The 17,531-nt window shown below is 46.9% G+C and overlaps 1 long non-coding RNA gene across 1 annotated transcript in view; it reads right to left on the bottom strand.

The window, feature by feature from the left end:
- Positions 1-2,374: 2,374 nt before the first annotated feature.
- Positions 2,375-17,531, bottom strand: part of LOC121490525 — a 29,667-nt gene continuing 14,510 nt past the window's right edge. The window contains exons 2-4 of the long non-coding RNA XR_005987706.1: positions 9,602-10,207; positions 4,139-4,273; positions 2,375-3,259 (exon numbers count right to left, since the gene is read on the bottom strand). This is a non-coding gene — a long non-coding RNA (uncharacterized LOC121490525). The remainder of the gene's footprint in view (positions 3,260-4,138; positions 4,274-9,601; positions 10,208-17,531) is intronic.

The raw sequence follows: 17,531 nt of genomic DNA, 5'->3' as shown, positions 1-17,531 counted from the left end.
ATGACATCTCAAGAGATAAACCCATAGAAATGGGAAGGTTATTGGTTGCTGGGACTGAAGGTGGAAACAGAATGACTACAATATACGTAGAAGGGATCTTTTTGGGATGAGGACAGTGTTGTAAAACTGGATTGTGATGATGGTTGCACAGCTCACTTAAAATAGGTGAATTTTAGGGTATGTAAATTATACCTTAGTAAAATTTATTTAAAAAAGAAGGTGCAGCCCAAGTACATAGGTTGATGAAGGCTCAAACCTCTTAGGAGTGTTTCCATTTTCTTTCTTTAAGAAAGACACAGAGAAAGAGGCAGCCACAGGCAGAGAGAGAAGCAGGCTCCCTGCAGGGAGCCTGATGTGGGACTGGATCCTGGGTCTCCAGGATCACACCCTGGGCCAAAGGTCGTGCTAAACCACTGAGCCACCCAGGCTGCCCAGGAGTGTTTCCATTTTAAAAGAGGCTCATGGGGCACCTGGGTGGCTCAGTGGTTGAGCATCTGCCTTTGGCTCAGGTCATGATCCCAGGGTCCTGGGATCAAGTCCCTCATCGGACTCCCTGCAGGGAGCCTGCTTCTCCTTCTGCCTATGTCTCTGCCTCTGTGTGTCTCTCAAGAATAAAAATAAAATAAAATAATAAATAAATAAACAAACAAACAAACAAACAAATAAATAAATAAAGCAAGCTCATTAAAAGATTTCAAAACCTAGAGTATGGTGGCAGGCCAAGTGACAACTGGCCAGCCTTGTTCAGGTCATGCTGGTAGGCGGCGTCCTGCCACACCAGCAGGTGATCCAGCACTACTGGTGGCCTCCTTTATATTCTGGGGCACAATGAGAACAAAGCTGCACACTTCCCTCTCCCCACCCCTTGGCTAGGGCCCCAGGCAGAAGCTGGTACCTGCCTTACAGAGCCACATTCACGCCACGGCACTCCAGCCCTCATGCCTCCACTTTCTAGAAGGCAGGCATAAAAGCTGCTCCATCCCACCCCCACAGCCAGTTAAGTCCAGCTGCAGCACTTAGAGCTTCCTCCTCTGGGAAGGGCTCCGTACTTCATCCCACCCAGCACTTCTCATGCTCCATACAGCTGACAAGCAAAAGGGAGCATGGTGAGGGCAGGAACCATAATTTAAGACTTCTGGCATCCTCTCCAATGTCTCCTCCACAAAATGCCAAGTGTGGACAAAGAGCTGAGCAATATACAATACAATGACTTATAAGTAATATATATTTGGTCATTCAGATGACCAAAATACATCTCTCAGGTGTATTTGGTCTTCATCAATAGTTCCTGAAAATGCTTCAGGAATGTGAAGGTAAAAGCGGTGTCTTGTTATTAATAAGGTAACTTTCAGACCCCACCCAAGGGCAGGGGTTGGTTGCCAGGAGGACCAACCATGTGATTATGGAGTTTGAATTATCCCACCTCCCAATGCCCCCCTGCCATCGCCCCCTCCTCGGGAGGGAAAAGGGGCTAGAGGTTGAATCAGCCAAAGCCCAATGAGTTAGTCAATCATGACTATGTAATGAAGCCTCTATAAAAACCCATGGGGACACCTTTCGGTCTTTTTTAGAGAGATTCCACACTTGGGAAACCGGAATGCTCCCATGTGCCACCAAGCCAGGCCCCAAGCTCCATGAGGAGAGAAGGTCCTTTGTTCAAGGCCTGGCCCTATGTAACTCTTCATCTGGCTGTTGTTGATTTGTATTCATCACATGCTTTAATAAACTGCCAAATGTAAATAAGACATTTCCTGAGCTCTGTGAGCAGCTCTAGCAAACTAATCAAACCTAAGAAGGAGGTCACTGGAGCCTCCAATCTGTAGCCAGTTGGTCAGGAGCACAGGTCACAACTGGGGCTTTCGACTTGTGTCTGAAGTAGGGGGTGGGGGGGCAGTTTGCAGGACTGAACCTTTAATCTGGGGAGTCGGGTGGCATCTCCAGGTAGGTAGTATCAGAATTCACTGGATTCTCAGATACACTTGGGTGCCTGAGAATTGCTTCGTGTTGTGTATGGGGGAACTCTGGCTTTGGAATTAGGCCTGAGAACCTTTAAAACAAATGGTAACCACCACGTTTTTGAAAGATAAAGAGCCAAACATTAGTGGTAGATTTTAAAAAGATGATCCAGGGCAGCCCAGGTGGCTCAGCGGTTTAGCACCACCTTCAGCCCAGGGCATGATCCTGGAGACCCGGGATCGAGTCCCACGTTGGGCTCCCTGCATGGAGCCTGCTTCTCCCTCTGCCTGTGTCTCTGCCTCTCTCTCTCTCCCCCTGTGTTTCTCATGAATAAATAAATAAAATCTTAAAAAATAAAAATAAAAAGATGATCCAGAGAGCTGTATTTCTTTTAATATACAAAAGGGTTTCTTTTTTATTTAGGGTCAAGCTCTAGGGCTGTAGTAAAACCTGGCACATGTGGTAATGCAAATGGAATAAGAACAGAAGACTCTCTCCATAAAAAAAATTCATAATCTAATTAAAAAAACAACCAGGTATGAAGGAAAAAGAATCAAGAGTTCTCACCCTCTTCTTTTAGGGGAGTTTAACAGTTCCCTAGCCTGTCCATTGATAAACTCATTCAACTTCGTAAGTTGGTACGATGTGCATGGTGCTCCCGTGGACACCTCCTGTGGACCACACTCATCACCTCAAGTGTCTGGGTCACCAGAAGTCTACCTCGGCCCTCTGCTGGGATTATAAGCTGAGTTTTGATACAAACCTCCTCTCCCCCCGCCCCCCAAAAGCACACAGGCCTCCTCCCCAGGGAGAGTCGGGAACCACAACACAGTTGGAATCATAAAAAACAGAAGTGACAGGCAAGATCAGAATCAAGGTAGTTCTTCCTAAATTCATGAGTGTGTGACCTGACAGTGAGGTTTTTACCTCCAAAGGATGACTCCACTCCTGCCCTCCTTTCTAGAGGCAGTAGCTATGCCCAAAGCCTCTCTGATTGCTCTACCCACACCTGCAGTCCCCTGTTTTGAGAAACATTCTTGCCTTGAGCACCATCTGGAACCTTTGCATGGGGCTTAGGCTGGTAGAGGTTGAAGGGAAGGTGTCTGCAGAGGTCCATCAGGTCAAAAGCAGGTGCTATAGGCCGGCGCTCCTGCGGTGCCACATTCTGACCCACAGAATTTTCCTTCTTAATGTAGGTTCTAGTCAAGAGCCACATTGAGGTCAACAGCCAACATGAGCAAGGCTTCAGTGAACACAACAACTCCAACCAGCAAGTCCAGGTAATTAAAGGATAACTCAACTCCTGAAATACAAAGAAACATTAAAAAAAAAAAAAAAAGATAACCAAATGACAGTCCATTATCTAACAGACTCTCAAAAGCACCTTCAGGGATTTATACTCTTATCCCCTGTCCCTAGCATATTGCCTGGCACGTTAGTAGGTACTTATTTTTTGAGAGAATAAACAAAGTAACTGACTGCTAATATTTTAGCAAAGCCAAAGCCAGACTTGTAACAAAATGAATCTGGTAATGTAATGACTTGTCACCAACTTTGGCTGTATACCTCCCTCAAGAATCCTACTCATGTACACAAAGTTAGCTTTGAAAAATGTCCCACATCCTTTTGCAATGTGGAATCTAAATTTCCTATGAGCTAATAACTAAAGGTCTTCCATCTTAGGCATACCAGAAATTAATTTTATCTATTTTTTAAAAGACAGAAACCGTTAAAGTTGAGACCATTCACCAAGAGAAGCACAAGGGCCAGTTGTACTCCAAAATATATCATCATCATGTAACTTACTATAGATCCAAAGAACTATAACTGCTTTGCATACCATCTAGAAACTATCTTTAGGGCAAAATCCACAGATGCCAGATTTCTGAAACTTCAAGGTGGCTGCCTCACAGAACTTATTTCACCTTGACTCTTGTCACTGCAGGCAATGGACTGAATGTTTATGTCCTCTCCAAATCTGTAGATTGAAATCATACCCAAGGTGATGGAATTAGGAGGTGAAAACTTTGGGAGGAGGGGATTAGGTGAAGAGGGTTGAGCCCTCAGTGGATGGGATTAGTATCCTTTTGAAAGAGGCCCAAGAGACAGCCTTGCCCTCCTTCCACCAAGTGAAGACACAGCAAGAAGACGGCTGGCTAAGAACTAGGAAGCAGGTTCTCACCAGACACTGAAGGTGCTGGAGGCTTCATCTTGGACTTCCCAGCCTCCAGAACAATTTCTGTTGTTTATAAGCACCCGGTCTATGGTATTCTGTAACAGCGGACCAAATGGACTGAGACATTGCCTTATCTAGTCACTTGGAGGGCACAGGAAGAGAAAAAACATGGAAAAATTTCAAATTGTTGGTCACAAGTAGATTCCGAGTCATAAGATATTCAGCTAATACATACTAAGCCCGTATTTTGTGCCAAACTGAATCTCCCTTTGAGACATAAAAACTAAGAAACACACACACAAAAAAAAAAAAAACCTAAAGAACTATGCAAACAGCATTGCAAGATCACCCACCTGCCCTTAGAGCCCAATAGCATCTTTGCTGGAGTTTCAACATCTAGCATGCAAAGAGCCAGACAAAACCTTTGATGTCTGGTTGAAGCTTTTGTTCAAGACCCGAGGACCAAGGTCACATAGCAAGTTGGCAAGAGGAGAAAGAGAAATCCTGTCCATCTATCTGCCTGTGATGGCACCAGGCAGTTTATATTAATTCAGAGGTGACCGTACCAAGTGGATCACCATCACCAGCAATAGCTCCTTTAAAAAGCTAAGGGCATCAGCTAGTTCATTACCAACTGCTCTATGGCAAACCGGCTCAGAAGAAGCTCACTTAATCCCGTGCAAGTCCCCGGCCAATTTTATCTTTGGTAAGAAAACGTCTAAAAGCAAGGGCATGACAGACAGAGCCTTGGGGGAGACAACGAGATGTTCAAGTTCAATGCTACATACACCCACTTCTGATCAGGGTCAGGACTGGCATCCTTAGGGAAGTGCTTCAACACCAAAGTTTGCAAAGGAGAAGTCAGCACAGCGAAGATTCTTATAGTAAATGGTTTTATGCCGTGTTCCAAGTTCTAGAACTGATTCTGTACTTTGTATCCTCCCGAGAATGTTTGCTTTTTGGTGTTTTGTGGCCAGAAGCATCAGAATGAGAGCTCAACCCTGATCTGAGGATGGTACAGATCTCACAGGAGATCCCAGCAGCTCGTAAGCGTACAAACAAGAGGGCATCTGGGCAACCAGTGCCTTTGTGAGGAGTGTGCACACACAGCGTGCCAGGCTGCGTGGGGTATGGTCTTCATACTCCTTTTGGCAGCGACATTAGTAAGAGCCAAATCTGTTCACACATTCTGCTCCATTATCACAGAACTCCAGGCCAATTTCACACTCGTTCGCATCTAAAAATAGAAGAATAGACTACTCTGGTTAGTCTCACTCTCTGGTCCCTTCTGCTGTACTATCCTCCAAACTATTCCAAAGACTGATCATCTGCCTTTTCCTACTCTTGCTGGTCTGGTGCTGTTCCTTGAACACATCAGGCCCAACCCTGCCTCATGGCCTCAACACCATCTGGAGGCCGGCCTCCTCCCCCGGCTGGCTAGCTGCATGGCTCTCTCACAGGGGTCTTCCCAACAAGCCTTTCCCTTCCGGCCTTTAAACTACCGTGATGACCACATTTCTCAGTAGAACCTATCAGCTTATCAACTAATGTACTCTAGTCGTCTTGCTTGTCTCTTGGCTAGACCGTAAAGTCCATAGGGAAGGAATTAGTCTTTTAGGTCCACTATTGAACCGTGAGTACCCGGGACAATGCCGATGCATAGTGGGAGTGTAATAAAATATGACATAAATAGATGAACTACTAGCCAACCCTCCCATGGACTGGGAGGCAAGCATAACTTTTCCATGATGAAGACTGAGAAGGGGCCTGCTCTCCACAGGAAAGGACATGGCCTAGCACCAGGGGACTTTTCCTATTGACTCAGCCCTGTCTGAATCATGCTGTAATTTTCCAAGCATAGTAAATACCGACTACCACCAGCTGCCAAGAAACCCCTCCATCCCCTCAAGAAAAGGGCCTCTTTTCTCCATCTCATGGGTTCCTAGAGCATCCTTGATGAGGGTCCTTAGCTGGTAAGATAGAGAACCAGGCACACTCGTTGCTTGAGATCTTAAGTGTAACCAGAAAATGTGTGTGATGTCCACAGCATCTTTCCTGAGAATGTTTTGGGAGAGAAGAAAACACAATCCAGATACCCTTGGTAGAGGAATATTCCTTTCTGAAGAACGTTCAATTTAGACAATATAGTCATAAAACTGTATCGTAGATGGTCGAATTCATCAATTTAGTTCCTTATCCAAATTCTGGTCTTTTCCATGAAGTCACAAGCCTTAGTTCTTGTCTGTAGAAGAGTTTCTCTCTCTCAAGAAAATTTAGCCTGAGGAAGTGGTTTTTTAAATCACGCTCTCCCTAGGATGTTAGCTGCTCCAGTTTATTTTATTTTTTCATTTGTTTTTATTTAAGTTCAATTTTGCTCGTTGTATTTTACTAAATTGTTCTCCCATTTACAACAAGGCAAGGGAAAGTCGTGTCAAGACCTTGTCTAACACTCTAGTTGTTTTGGTTTTTTTTTAGGATTTTATTTTTAAGTAATCTCTACACCCAGCCAGGTGTCCTCTGACACTCTAGTTTTAACACTTGATAGGATTTCCCCTTTTTATTTCAGGTACTTGGACTATATATAAATGATTTAGGCTTTCCCCCGCCCCCCTGAAATGGAATAACCACATATTAACACATCTTGAATAAACAGCTAAACCTCCAGCACATGTGCTTTTCCATTCTAGAGCCAGCCTGCTCTCAGCATTTTGGGATGAACAGTAGTCCTTTCCTCCTAAGCTCGGTAAGCAAAAGCAGAGATCGTATGAGACCACCCTTGCTCTTTATGACAGCTGGTCAGCACTCAACACATCCCTACCAACTGATTATGGAGGCTGCCTTCAGCCCCCAAACGCAAGGGAGTATTGCCCCCATCCCCACCCCTGCCACCAAAAAGGGCTGGTGCACCACAGCCCTAGGTAGATAGCCGTGGCTTATCTCTAAGTCTTTTTCTGAATACATTTTAAGAACAGAAGCTAAAGGCAACGTAATTCTAGAAAAGAACCGCTAAGTGACAATCCTTGTTAAAGTCAAGTCTTCCTGAGAAAAGGAAAGAAACTTATGTTCTCATGAGTGGCACCTGCTACAGATCTCTTCCCTTTCGAAAGACAAACGAAAACCCACAATGCTACATGGCCCACACACATCAGTGTGTGCGCTCCCATTCGTGCTGTAGGCACACAGGCTTGTGTATTTTCAGAAATTTGTATCGCTATAGTCTTTGAGTGGCTAGAAAGGAGCCACGTGGAGAGTACTGGAATTTATTTGATCTTCTTCATCCCTCGTATTTCTGACTTTTGTCATAATAATCCTGTGATAAACACAGTGCTATGTGAGTTGTCCAAGTTCTATCTTTCCGATTTCTAGAAGGGGGATATGTGAGCCTGAGAACCATTTGTTTCAAGCTCTTGATATATCTGTTAACCTGTTTTCCAGAAGGTGCAAGATAATCCATAGCCCTGTAAGCAATGTCTCCTACCCACTCACACTTGCTAGACTATATTACATGCCATCCACTGTTCTAAGCTCTTCGCATGAACAATCTTGGAAGTAAGTACTATTATTCCCGTTTTCTAGAAGAGGAAACTGAGGCATAGACACTATCCCTGATCTTATTTTACAGGAAGAAAGCTAGTTTGAGGAAGAATCATATTGTCAACCCAGGGTGAACACAGGGGAAGCAGAGTTAGGGCACTTAGCGATGCTTCCTAACAGCCTAAGATTGTATCCATCTGAACTCTGAGGACATAGGGGTGAGGGATGGGTGCTCCTCTGTACCATTTAAGTAGCTATGGTCCTTCCCCTGAACAGCTCAGCAGCCAATTCAGAGATCCAGCAATCATGCAACTGGTAGTAGCATCCCCGCCAATTAGGTCTCAGTAAGTTAGAAACTTCTAGAACTAGAACCTTCATTAAACTCACGTGTGGACTTCATAAAGCTAAGATAAGAAAACAGATTTGGAATGGGGACTTTGTCCAAAACTCTATGAGGGACTCAGCAGGGACTAGAGCCTAACCACCTAAACCCCAGTCTGTCTGACATCCCTCGCTCATGCCCATTGTCCCTCATTTGTGTTCCCTGGCTGCAGCCAGAAGGTAGACCAGCAAGTCCGGGGGAAGGAGGACAGTTTCCCACCTGGGTGAGGGCCAATAGCCAGGAGAGGGAGGAGAAGGAGGAGGGAGAGGGAGGGCGGTGGAGAGGAAGAGAAAATGCGGGTGTGCAGCGGTGGGGATCCCCAGCAAGGACTGCTGACCTCATCACTAGAACAGGAAGGGCCTGTGGGCACACGGGTACGTAGCCCAATCCTCAGCTTCCCACCTGCTTAGCTTCTCTCACCACGATGTGAACCCTTTGAGAGAGCCCCCCATTCAAAGACTCTTTGAGGTGGTCTGACTCAACCATCACTGAACTAAGACACCTGCCAGAGACAGGCGAGAAGAGACCCCTGTCAACGAAGCACACCAACAAGGCTTTCGTCTCACATGCCTCTTTGGGCTTTTACCACCCCCGCCCCCACCCCTGCCACCAACCCCCTCCGACCTGAAGCATGCTCTTGTGGCTTGCACGTACGTCTGTGTTTACATCAGACTTGGGAATAGATTCTCTGACAAGGGCCCCAGGGCCATACTTCTCTTCAGGTCAGGCCTAGGAAATACAAAACCATAGACACCATACCCTAAAAAGGTACTGAGTTTGAGTACTTGTAAGGTTGGGGAGGCACATAGCTTGAAATTCTCGATCAGAAAGGCTAATTTCTGGTCCATTTCCTGATGTGCCGAGTGCAAACCATACTTTGTGAATATGCCCAACTACACAGCCCCCTTCTGCTATTGGCTTATACGACGGCTGTAGAGGATTTGGGTCTGTAACCGTGATTAGTGGGTTTAGAATACATCTAGCACTCTCCAATTATGAAATCTCACCTCTTGGGTTATGCTGAAATGCTAGAAAAGAGCCATTTCCAGAGAGTAAGTAAGGTATTGTTATATCTTCACGAGTCACAGGAGAAAGAGAGAAATTCAGTTTTGCTCTCCTGTTTATAGGAGTTAAATTCCTATAGTGTTTCGCACTTAATGCAGACATTGATAGTGGTTTAAGGAGTAGATGAAACATATTCAGCTCACATTCTGTGCCAGGGTGCTGATGTTCAATACGTTCTGTATAATTCAACCACTTGATCCTCAGGATCCCTGGGCGGCTCAGTTGGTTGAGCGTCGAACTCTTGGTTTCAACTCAGGTCGTGATCTCAGGGTCGTGAGATCAGCAGCACATCGGGCTCCGTGCTCAGTGGGGGAACTGCTTCCTCCTTCTCCCTCTCCCTCTGCCCTTCTCCTCTGCTTGTGCACATGTATTCTCTCTCTCTCAAATAAATAAGCAAAATCTTTTTTAAAAAGTCAGTTAATCCTCACAACCCTGAGGTACTATCATTTCCATTTTACAGAGTATGAAACAGAGGTTGAGTGACTTACCCCAGGTCACACGGCTAGAAGGCCACAGAGCCAGAATTTAAAACCAAGCCGTCTGGCTCCAGACTCTGCATGTAGAGCAAAACCCCTTGTGAGACTGTATGTGGGTTTGACTTCCTTCTCCTATCACCGGTGTCGAGGTGCTTGGGGTACCAGCCGCAGAGGATTAGGGACAGCAGCATTTTATATAGTGGAGTCTCAACTGGCCTTCACTCTTTCTTCCATGACCAAAGACTTATTTTTTATTTCTGAGAGAAAAAAAAAAAGAGTCAGAAATAATCATGACAGAGTTGGAAGGGACCCGAGAACCTGCCTGCTTCCATGACCCTTCCTCCCTTGTTTGGAGAGTCAAACTCTGTTCTCTGTGTCTTTGGGCACTTAGAGCAGTGAGCATGCTGCTCACGATGCAGTCTAATCCATCTCAGAATAAGGAGGTAGCTTTCTCAATAGTAAAAAGGAAAACTTCTGACAGCATTTCAAATCCAGCAGCTGCCAAGTTATCCTTTTCAATAATCTTCAAGACTCCCCTCTCTCCTGATAACTCTGCCTGGGTTCCAGCTTGACAAAGCTTGTCAAAGTCGCCTTCAAAGTATGTTTTTCAGAACAGAGCTGTAAAAAAAAAAAAAACAAAAAAAAAAAGAATAGAGCTGTGTCAGCCAGGGTAGAAGTACAGCAAATAAAGGAGGATTATCACCTCCCTTGATCTACATCATCTACTTCTATTAATATGGCCCAAGTGTCTGTTCTCCAAACAGTTCTGAAATAGCCCTACCTGTGATACCCCATCTCACCTCCTAATCCCAATTACCCTCCAACTTCTAAATTTGCCTCTTGATGCTAACTGACCAAAAAGAGGCTTTTGAGGAAGGAAACACAGTGATAACCCTCTAGGCCAGAGCAGAACATGATCTTGAAACCACGGTTTTGTGGCCTTCAAACCCAATAAGTGATCAAAATAATCACAAGTCAAAGTCTCAAAGCTTCAAGGTTTGAACTGTTTTCAGTTCAAACTGAAAGTCTAACTCCATCAACTCCTGTTGCCAACCCTGAGGCTGCTCTGTGTTTCCGGCTCTTCCCACCTTCAGACTCTACAGGATCCTTCTTCCCAACCCTCCTGCATTTGGGCATGCTTGAGCGTCACTCCTGGACCACAGCATTTAACTGCTATGCAAACACAGACCTTCCAGAACTCTTCCTCTCTGGTGAGGCACACAGGAGCTTTGGGCTGGCTCCCTGGGGCCTGTGGCGAGCAGAGCCCGCCTGCCCCACGTGACGCCCGATAGCCTGAGTGAAAAAAACATCTTCCTTTATTCCAAGCCACTGAGATGAGATGTTAGGGGTATTTGTTACCACGGTATATAACCTAATGTGTCCGACTCCATTATTAAATTCCTGAAAGGAAAACAAAAACAAAAAGAAAGAAAGAAAGAAAGAAAGAAAGAAAGAAAGAAAGAAAGAAAGAAAGAAAGAAAGAAAGAAAGAAAGAAAGAAAGAAAGAAAGAAAGAAAGAAAGAAAGAGAAAGAAAGAAAGAAAGAAAGAAAGAAAGAAAGAAATAAAGAAAGAAAAGAAAAGAGAAGAGAAGAGAAAGAAGAGAAGAGAAGAGAAGAGAAGAGAAGAGAAGAGAAGAAGAAAAGAAAAAAGAAATTCCTGAAAGGAATGGAGTTTCCACCCAACATTTCCTAGATCCTTCTTTTTTTTTTTAATTTTATTTATTTATTCATGAGGGACACAGAGAGGCAGAGACACAGACAAAGGAGAAGCAGGCTCCCTGCGGGGAAGCAGGACTCGATCCCAGGACCCCAGGATCATGCCCTGAGCTGAAGGCAGATGCCCAACCGCTGAGCCCCCCAGGTGCCCTCCCCAGATCCTTATTATACCACCTAGTATCTCCTGAGAGCTGACCCTCTCCCGATACTTTTCCTTCTTTTTCCCAATTGGGCTTAAAAATTCTCTTTGCAGTGAAAATGCTTAGGATCATAGAAGCCCACCTGCTACTGACAAACCAGAAAGACCATCTCATCCTAAAGCCTGACACAACAGCTCCTTCTAGAATCTATAGCATCAACAGAGACCCTTACCACCCTCAGGGCGGCCCTGCCCTCCAGCTGCAGAGATGAAGCCCTCCTCGATGTGCAGGAGCCCAGAGCAGGGGGGGTGGGGGTGGAGGGGGTGCTGAGGAAAGGGAGGGTGAGGCCATCAGGACAGACTGCGGTTCTGTGTGGCCGCAGGTGTTGGAGTCAAGCTCCCCCTAGGAACAGCTCTCTGTGGGGGGCAACGGCTTCACTGCAGGGGGAGTCAACCCAGAAAATGAGAAATTTTGTAAACGGCCTCTGGGCAGAAGCCCTTCCAGCCACGGATGTGAGATGTGACGTGGGCCGTGACGGAAACCAGGAGGGCCTACTCCCCTAAAGAGGTACCAAGTTGCTGCAATTTTGTTTTCTGCTCGGCAGGGTCCCCAGATACCCAAGTGCCAGGCCTTGGGGGGGCGGGGGGGCTTGCCTTCCGGTCCATTAGGTACCTCATGGCACTTAGGGGGGGCCCAGGGTATGCAGCGCCTACTCACCTAGAGTAGGATCAGCTTCCTGAGCTCCCCCTCACCCCCCAACTCCCCAACTCCAAACCATGGGATCTGAGGAAGACAAGTCTAAGCAGCCTGATAGGACTCTAAAACCTAATATTTTGTTGGCAGAGTAGGGTGGGGGGTAGTGGAAAGATATGGGGGGGGGTGGAGAGAAGTACATATTTTCCTGTGAGGACTTGGGAGGGAATACCTGGCACTCATGAACTCGTTGGATCTCCCTTGATGGAAATAAGGAAAGCATCCAGAACTGAGAACATGACTTCAGAGCATTTTTTAAAGCCACTTCCCCTCACTCTAAGCCCTTCCTCACCAGGATTCCATAAAGCCTCGTCATAAGCTCTTATTCTGTTGGATTTATCATTGGATTTCCTGAAGTCCCTAAAACGATACTCCGAGGAGAGGTGACATTCATCTGACATTCATCAGCTGTGTGCCAAGAACTTTCTGGGCCCCACAGTAGATACCAGCGAACACATCAGGTGACCTGTCCTCGCGCCACTCACATTCCAATGAGACATGCCGTAAACAAGAAAACTGCTGATGGCGATGAGTGCCCTGAAAACTAAACAGGGTGATGTGACATCGACTGCTGGTGGCATCGGAGCTGAGACCTAGAGGGACGAAAAGCAGTCGGGCAGGTCAAGGGCTACTGTTGCTCTGGAAGTCAGAAAGTCAGGCTCAGTGAGGGACACAGCCCAGGTGAGTTTCCAGGAAGGGAAGGGAAAGGGGGGGGGAGGGAGGGGGGGGGAGGCAAACCTCAGACTAGTCCTCTTAGGCCTGCCCCACTGCAAAGCAGCACTTAAAACAACCCAACTTGAGGTTTCAACGCTTGAGGAGCCCCTCCACCATCCGCCACAACAAGATGGCAGCCCCTCGTTGCCTGTCCTTCCCACGTGCTGCTGTCCGTAACCAAGGTTGCGATGGCAAGGCCATCAGTGGTAGAAGTCTTCACCACTCAGCAAGGGAAGGAAGCACTGGGGGCTTGGGGCCTTGTGTCCTGGCCTTGTTGGGGACAAGGGTGCGGTCCCCCACAGGACAGCTGAGGGGTCACCTGTGGCCCCACAGAGCAGGCCATGGGGCTGGGTGACCACCTGGTATTTCTCACCCCTCCACCCTGAAGGTGCAGCCTGGCTGTGGCCAGTGGGTGGAAGGTCCTGGACGGTGTGGTGCTCAATCCTGGCTTCCGCAGCACTTCCCCAAACCGGGGGCCCCTCTGGGAGGGATCTGCTCTGCCAGTGGTCAGGCGAGGAGTCTAGGCTCTCTGCCCTGGTCACCCTGTACAACATCTGAGCCATTTCTCTAGATTTCTCTTTTCAGGGGCAGTTGCAGACCCGACGCTGTCTTCTCCTTGCCTGGAAAGAACCGTGAGGACTTGGAGGGCCATTCTGAGGGGGCTGGCAGTGGACAGTCCACCAAACCATCCAATACAGGTTTACCCTGCAATTTGGGCTTTCAGAAACCAGTAGTGAGTGAGTAGGGCTTTTGTTAGACCCCTTCCCCCATCCCATGCCTCGCTTAGCTGTAGCCCTTGGGCTATGAAGATTTCACCTCTGAAGAAAGGATCTTCTTCCCACCAGGTATAAGGGTAAGGGAGTACAGATGCCCTCTAGCCCCCGTGGCTTCCTCAACCTCTGCCCTTCTGCGTCCCAGACCCACGTGGGTGACACTCAGGTCTGAGATGGTTTCTAGCTGCCACTTTGGGGCCAGGCCAATGAGGCTGCTCATTACTAGGGGATTCTCTGCTCACAGGGGACTCTCTCTGGGGCTTGGCAAAGACATAGTACTGGCCTCAGAATACACTTCTGGGGGGTCGGGAGGTCAGTCTCACAGAAAGTAGCATCACGTGGGCAGCCAGTGCCCGTGTGCCAAACATCAGACTCCCAAGGTGTCTGCACACACGACAGGCCTTCATTTCCACTGTGGAGGAGGCTCCCCAGACAATGACCTCATCCTGGCTCTCAGGAGTCCTCATGGCCACAACCCATGGATACAAATGACAACACACCTGTCAGGCCTGGGCCAGATGGTCCAGCTGCACCAGATGTTTAGCAGCTGGCTGGACAGATTCTGTGACAACAAAAACCCCCCAAATGGGTCCCTCAAAACCACATGGCACCTTTGGATTGAAACATATACTACCCTGATGCTTTGCCTTACCTCTGTGGAAAAAGGAATGAGGGGAAAGGGAGTAGGAAGGATGAAGAAGGAAACAGGCTGTGGAAGACCCAGCTAACAAGTCAGAAGAACACTATAGATACAACCCTACTCCTCCCCAACTAAGACAGAAGGCTCACCTTGGGCTGTGCTTAAGGGACAAAGCTACTGACTTCTCAGAAGGCACTCAGCTCATGGGTCACCACCTCCAGAAACTTCCCGCCTACTTCCCCAGAACTCCTCCTTGGGAGGAGTTGGCCACAGTACCCTGAAAGTCCTTGCACCCTGACAGTAGTCAGACAGAGCATTTGTCATGGGGCATCTGGCCAGCAGCAGTTTGTCCCTAACACCCCACTGTGAGCCACCAATGCTAGAAGCTGGCCGCCTCCCAGTGGCTACTGCCCAACAGCACACTCAAGTGCCTGCTGGATGCAGTGTGGAGTTGCCATGTCCACAGCCTCTGCTCCTGAACAGAGAGGCAGACATCACAGGGGCTGAGGGTACACTTGTTTCCCACCCTGACCCAGACCTGGGAAAGCGATGAGGGAAGCAAACTGTCCAATCCGCGGTTTATCAGCAAGTAAGGCAATGGTGACACTTGGAATATCCCCCTGCGAGGTCTCTTAAGAGGGCCTTCGTGGGCCTTCTACCACCCGCGGCAGGTGCTCACAGCTGGGTTGCATGTGAGTCACCTACCATTGGCCTCTTCCTTCCGGCTGCCCTGAAGTCTCTCGCCATGGCCTCGGTTCTCAGAAGCCATGGCTACTAACTTGGGCAGCGAGCAGCTTTGAGAGAATAGGCAAAGCCCAACATCTAGGCCCTGTGAGAGCCCCTCTCTGCCCTGCAGTGAACCAGGTCTAAGCGCTCCGGGAAGGGATCCCCAGGCAGCCAGGTAGCACTGATGTGGAACACCCTGAGGAAAGCTGCCTACAGCCTTAGCTCCCTGAAGAGACTGGGAGTTTTATCCAATTCTGCAAAGTTAGAACTGCCACATTTAAGCAGACATGGCAAGAAAATACCATGACAAAATACCTGCGTCTGGCACTCCAGGTGACTGGGAGCTCTCCAGGACGCTCCCCTTACAGAATCATATCATGAATTTCGTGCATACACACAATTTTTCATTTGCAAGGAGGAGGGCTCTATGTACTCCTTCCCTGCCTTACTCTCCAGAGAAAACCAGGAGGGAGTTAGAACAGTGAGAACTTGCTAGAGACATGTTGACCTGAGGGTGGTTAGGGACACTAAGGCCCAGGGCTGGCAGCATGATGAGGTCAGGAGTCTGGGACTGGTGCCCTGAGGAGAGCCCTGGAGGAGCTGGTGTGCTTCCAGATTGGTGCATGTCAGCCTACAAACAAAAGCGCATCCTCTTTGAAAGAAAGCATTCCAGTTTAGGCCTCGAGCAGGGGTCCATAAACTATAGCCCACAGGACAAGTCCGGCAGCTGCCTGCTTTTATAAATAAAGTTCTACTTGACAACAGCCAGGTCCATTCATTTATATGAATGTTGGAAGTATTCTATAACCTGTTCCGCCCTGGGAATAACTCAGAAGCAAAAGCAGTAGCTACTCGATACATGTGGCCACTGTGAACATGAAATGTGGCTTATGTGACCAAAGAACTGAACTTTCAACTTTAAGTTTAATTAATTTTAATATAAATAGCCACATGTGGCTATTAGCTATCATTAGTGCAGCATAGATTAAGATCAAGCCCTTTTAGCAAGATGACAAGAACCAATTCACACTCAAAGATTTCTTAGAATTATCAGTTAAAGATAATTATATGAAACAATGTTTAAAGAAATAAAGGACATAATCATGGGGCGCCTGAGTGGCTCAGTCAGTTAAGCATCTGACTCTTGATTACACTTGGGTCATGATCTCAGGGTTGTGAGGTCAAGCTCTGCTTCAGGCTCTGTGCTGGGCATGGAGCCTGCTCAAGATTCTCTCTCTCCCTCTTCCTCTGCCCCTCACTCTGCCAAAAAAAGAAAGAGAAAGAAGGAGAGAATCAAAGCAAAAAGATATGTTGGGAGGGGCCCCTGGGTGGCTCAGTTGGTTAAGCGGCCGACTCTTGATTTTGGCTCAGGTCATGATCTCGGGATCATGAGATGGAGCCCCAAGTCAGGCTCTGTATTCAGCGGGGAGTCTGCTTGAGGTTCTCTTCCTCTGCCCCTCCCCCTACTCTCTCTCTTTCTCTCTCTAAAGTAAAAAAACTAAATCTTAAAAAAAAAAGACATATTGGGAATAAACAGATTGTAAAATAAGTGAGTTTATAGAAATGAATAACTGAACTAAAATTTCATGACTACCGATGTCTACAATATACTTGAAATTCATCCAAATAATAAGATGAATAGATGGGTGGATTGACAGTTGGATGGATAGACAGATATGATAAAGTATGGTAAAATGTCAATAGCAGAAGGCAGGTAGTGGGTATATGGCTATTTGTTGCAAAGGTCTTTTAATTTGGTCATGTTTAAAAAATAATAAAATGTCAGAAAAAAAAAACTAGTCATGAATCAAATAAAGCACCCAAATGCAGCACAGAGAGACATGTATATGAAAATATGAGAGAAGTTAAGAGAGTCTTAGATATTTAGGGGTACCTGGCTGGCTCAGAAGAGCATGCAACTCTTGCTCTTGGGGTCATGAGTTCAAGCCTACGTAGGGTATAGAGATTAGTTTTTAAAAGAGAGAGAGAGACTTAGATATCTAATTGGAGCTCCAGAAGAAACAGAGAATAGAGGGAAAAAAATATCTGAGGAAATGGTTGCAAGTTTCTTTGAGCAGATGAAAAACATGCACCCACAAATCCAGGATGCATAGTGTAGCAACTCAAGATGGCCGTAAAAATCTTGCCTCTCCACTCATTGAAAGGTAGAGTCTAACCCTTATCCCCCTTGAACCTGGGTTGGCTGGGGTGACTTGCTTACGTAATAGGCCACAGTCAAAGTCAAGCTGTATGATCCCCAGGCTAGTCAGAAGCAGATTTTCAGCTCCCACCTTGGTCTCTTGGAAACCTCAGGAAAGCCAGCTACCTTACAAAAAAAATCTGACTAGAGAGGTCTCAAAACTACATAAAGAAAGTGGGACGTATCTGCACCCAGCCTCCCGGATGTCCCCACCAACATTCATGTTATAAATGCACATGGAAGTCATTCTGGACCCCGCAGACCAGTACAGTTATCAGCT

The sequence above is a fragment of the Vulpes lagopus genome, chromosome 5 (genome assembly GCF_018345385.1).
Source record: "Vulpes lagopus strain Blue_001 chromosome 5, ASM1834538v1, whole genome shotgun sequence".
Lineage (NCBI taxonomy): Eukaryota > Metazoa > Chordata > Mammalia > Carnivora > Canidae > Vulpes > Vulpes lagopus.
This window is presented reverse-complemented; position numbering and strand designations above follow the sequence as displayed.